Source organism: Pristis pectinata, chromosome 42 (assembly GCF_009764475.1).
Source record: "Pristis pectinata isolate sPriPec2 chromosome 42, sPriPec2.1.pri, whole genome shotgun sequence".
In the NCBI taxonomy this organism is placed as follows: domain Eukaryota; kingdom Metazoa; phylum Chordata; class Chondrichthyes; order Rhinopristiformes; family Pristidae; genus Pristis; species Pristis pectinata.
In genome coordinates, this window is record NC_067445.1 from 1,611,089 (window position 1) to 1,615,601 (window position 4,513).

Genomic DNA, 4,513 nt, shown 5'->3' on the forward strand with positions numbered 1-4,513 from the left:
CAGTTGGAAAGACGGGTTGGTTAGGGTAGTCAGCACGGATTTGTGCGTGGGTAATTATGTATCACGAACTTGATGTTCATCTATAATGTCACCAAGAAAGTAGATGGGGACATGGCAGTGCACGTGGCTTATTAGGACGTCAGTAAGGACTTTGATAAGTTTCCACGCGGTGCGCTCTTATGGAAGGTTCGTTCACCCGAGACCCAGGGAACGCAAACTAAGTGGATGCATATTTGACTTGATTTGAAGACGCCGAGGACGATAAATGAAGGAGTCCTGTTACTGGTGTTGTGCCACAGGGATGGTGCTGGGTCTTTTTTGTTCGTCGTTTATATTAACGATTTGGATAAGAATGTACAAGCCATTGTTAGTAATTTTGTAGAGACGCTAAAATAAATGGTATAGTGGACGGTGATTATCCAAGATTACAGAAGGGTACAGCTGGGTAAGTAGGCCGAGGAATGGCAGATTTTTTTTAAAATTAAGATGTGCGAGGTGTTGGATTTTGGAGTCACATCAAGGTTGGACTTTCACACAACGGTAGGACAGTGGGGAGTGTTGCAGAACATATGGACTTTGAAGTTCAGGGAAATGGTTCCTAAAATGGAAATATGTTATTAAAATAGAAAGAGTACAGAAAAGATGTACACGGGTGTTGCCAATTCTCGACAGACTGAGTTACAAAAGGAGTTTGACAGGTTATGACATTTGTCCTTCGAGAAGAGGACACAGATGATCTTAGAGAAGTGTATAAAGTCATGAGCGGCGTAAGTAAGTTAGTGTCTTTTCCCCAGGGTTGGGTTATTAAGAAGCAGTGTGAATAGGTTTACGTTGAGAGGGGGATGATCTGATAGGAATTTACGGGAAATATTTTTTACACAGCTGTAAGTATTTGAATGAGCTGCCAAAGGAATCCGTTGAGGCAGCTACGATAAAAAAAAGACAGATGAACAGATACATGACAGGAGAGCATGAGAAAGATATGAGCCAAACTCGGGAAAATGGGATTAGCTTGGCTGCGGAGAGAGACAGAGGAAGAGAGAGAGAGAGAGAGAGAGAGAGAGAGAGAGAGAGAGAGACAGAGAGACAGAGAGACAGAGAGACAGAGAGAGAGAGAGAGAGAGAGAGAGATTGTGTGTGTATGTGAGAGAGAGGGAGACGGACAGACAAACAGAGAGACAGAGACATAGAGACCGAGACCTGCATTCTCATCAAGCTCACGATCTTCCACTGAAAGCCCGTCTCAGTTACCATCCACAAAAGGGAGAAAGTGACGATGCGAATGTTGAGGAAAGGCAGAGAGTCACGACGGAAGCGGGAACAAAGAACGAGAGGCGTGAAAAAGGAAGGAGTCATCGGAACAACAGGTCAGGCAGCATCCGTAGACAGGGAAGCTGGGACATGGTTTCAGTTCGAAGACTGTCAGCAATGGCGTGCAGAGGTAACAAGTTGATATGAGGCAGCAGGGCAAGTGTTGGGAGGGTCGATTGGGACAGAAGGGAAATCACTGTGGGGTTTAGGCCAGGGGTGCCGTCGGCATCAGCTGTAAACGGCTGTTTTAGGGCTCTGTTCATGACGTGATTTTCACTTTCTCTCGAGTGGGGAATGTAAGCTCGGGAGAATGAAGGTATATTTAATTATACTGTTTCGCACAGTTTATTTCCATAATGTAATGATTTGCATAGTCCAATTAAACGGGTATTTCACCGCGTTCTTCAGCTCCTGTCGGAATTTGATGAGTCATGGCGTAAATACACGTGTTGGTGCAGCAACACAGAGGTTGTAGCATTACCGCTGTGTGTTTTGTGATAAAACGAGGATCAGTGACAGAATCATTGTAATACATTGAAATTCGCTGATAGATATAAAATCCCACCTGTGTTCCCCACAACAATATGAAACTGACGGTTACACTTAGTAAACCAATGGATTTCCTTCGGTTCTCCATCTCCGGGACCTTGTCATTCTCCCCATTGCTGCGGTCCCGAAGCCCCCTTGCGGGTTCTACTGGCCGCTAAAATCTGTTTGACCTCAGGATATTGAACAGAAAAATCAGAAAAAAGGGGACACAAGCGGTTAAAATGTCGTGAAACATTTCAAAAGCTGCCCAAGCAGGGGATGTAGATCGGTTTAGTGGAACAACCCCACAGAACATTATCAGTTATTTTTCTAGGCTTCTGTGTAAAATACCAAGGGACATTTTCTAAACAGCCCAGTGCACCTACTGTCCTGTAACCACAACCGCCGTTCTCTCCGTGCAATATGTTGTTACCTGCTTCACATAACAAATGGCTACAAATCGATCAAAGGTGAAAGCCACTGTCAGCCAGACAGAGACCACGGTGCTTGCAAACACCAGCCATAGACCGAGACGGCGCACAAGAATGATGAGCAGGAATGATCGCGAAAAAATAAATCAACGCAGTCCACCTCAGCAGGGTGTCCGTGATAACGACCAGGAGATCGGCCGCTGCCATTCCCATCAGGTAGCGAGTGACACATTTGGAGAGTCCGCACTTTTCTCGGGACAGGTCGACAGTCGCCACCAAGTTACCTGCAAGAGAGACAAAGGTAAGTAGAGGAATTGCTAATCAGTCCCGGAGCCAACTCAGCAGTTTCAGAGGATCTGGTGACAATTCCATTTTGTTGCTGCATGGAGAGGTGTAAACTGGTCCCTGTACCACGCGAAGGGCGGAGAAAGGTAGCAATGTGGGTAAAGGCAGAGAAGGGGTTTATAGCGTCATATACACTGGGTCAGAACTGCATAAGGATTGCTCACTATTGACGGGAATTTGCGGTGGCAATGAAGTACCATCTGGGTGTCTGTTTCCTCAGAAGCATGAAGGGATGGATCAGATTTTCCGTCGCCGTTCGAATCCCGTGGTGAATGGAATGGATGCACCGGGTCGCTAGGTGGCGGCAGTGTTCTACGTAGAAATCACCAACTTCCCCGGAGCTCCCTGTCAGCGACAGATCAACAGAAGGACAAAACAAAAACAGGAAGTTCTGGGAACACGGCGCCAAGGAAGCGGCATCTGAAGAAACAGAATCCGGTTAATGTTTCGGGACAAAGAACATTCCCCTGAAATGTTCTGCGAACGTCCCTGACCCGAAGCGTTAACGGGTTTGTGCTTCCAGAATTCCCTGTTTTTTTTCACATTCCCCCATCTGCAATATTTTTTGTTTTACAACACAAAGCACGACTTATTCCAACAGGCACCGTGCAGCCTGACACAGCCTCACAGCCAGACGTGTTTCTCACTGAATCCCTCACAGGGAGGTGGGGGATTGCAACACACACAGCAGCAAGCTCGCTGCAGTCGTCTGACGTCTTGACGGTTTCAGATATAATCGATCCATATTTTACAAAATTGATAACTACTAAGCGCCTTTGACGCCAAGAGCATTTCACTGAATTCTCCATCAACTGTCGCATACTTAGTGACTGCATATTCGTTTATTTAAAAAAAACATGTTCCACAACGGCTTGGTTCTGTAATATGGAACTTTTCACAACTATTGCTACCTGACGGTGACCTGATTCCTGTCCCTAACCCAGACACCCGCTGCCAGAACGTTCTGCTCTACCAGCTGCTCCACTGGCTGTTTTCATCCCGCATTTTGTTTGTCGATCCAGATCCCAAAATCCAGAGTCTCCTGTGCCACCGTTCCATTCTTTGAAATGCATCAACTGGGCAGGTGACTGTGGAAACAAACAACCAGATGAACCATTCTTAGCATTGCAATTAGATATCAATTTCCACCTACAGCAGCTGAGACAGCGGCTTACCGGGAATTCCAACAGCTGAAACAATAGGAGACTAAATGTCTTCTATCCGCCTGATTACTGGAGAACCCCAGTGAGAAGCTGTGACTTCTGTTGATTCCGAATCCTCAGCTCGGGCAGATAATCTGAGCTGACCTTCTCCAATGGGGTCTGATTTATACATATTATCAGTCTCCAGTGACACGGTTACACGCAAGCCGTTCCACTTCTTTATACTCATTTGAACAAACAATTTGCAACAACACCACTGACTCTGTTGGAAATATAGGGACGATTTAACACATAGATATCAAAATGCTCGGCTTAACCTCAGTATTGTCCCTGGTGGAAATAAGGGTGGTATCTTTAGTCACACAAGACTGAACTTCGTCTAGCAGCGGCTCCAAAAATGGTTTTCAGACAATCGTATTGACGGCTTATTCATCTATGAATGTAGCCAATATCTCCCCAGTGAGCGGTGAATCCAGCGACACAAACTGACCCCCCTCCTCTGTCCCTGCAGTTTGCCCAGTCAGAACTGTGCACCTACTTCCTTCAGTCCTTCAGCTCCATCATGGCCTCTCACCCAACTTCTGGCCTCAGTAAATGGTAACAGATCGAAAACACCACAAACCATGTCCAGCGCACCGCAGGTCCCGTTCACCATCACCTCCCTGCTCACTGTTCCCAGGTATCTACAGTTTTCCTTTGTATCGATATTCACCATTGTTTTAGATATACAACGCT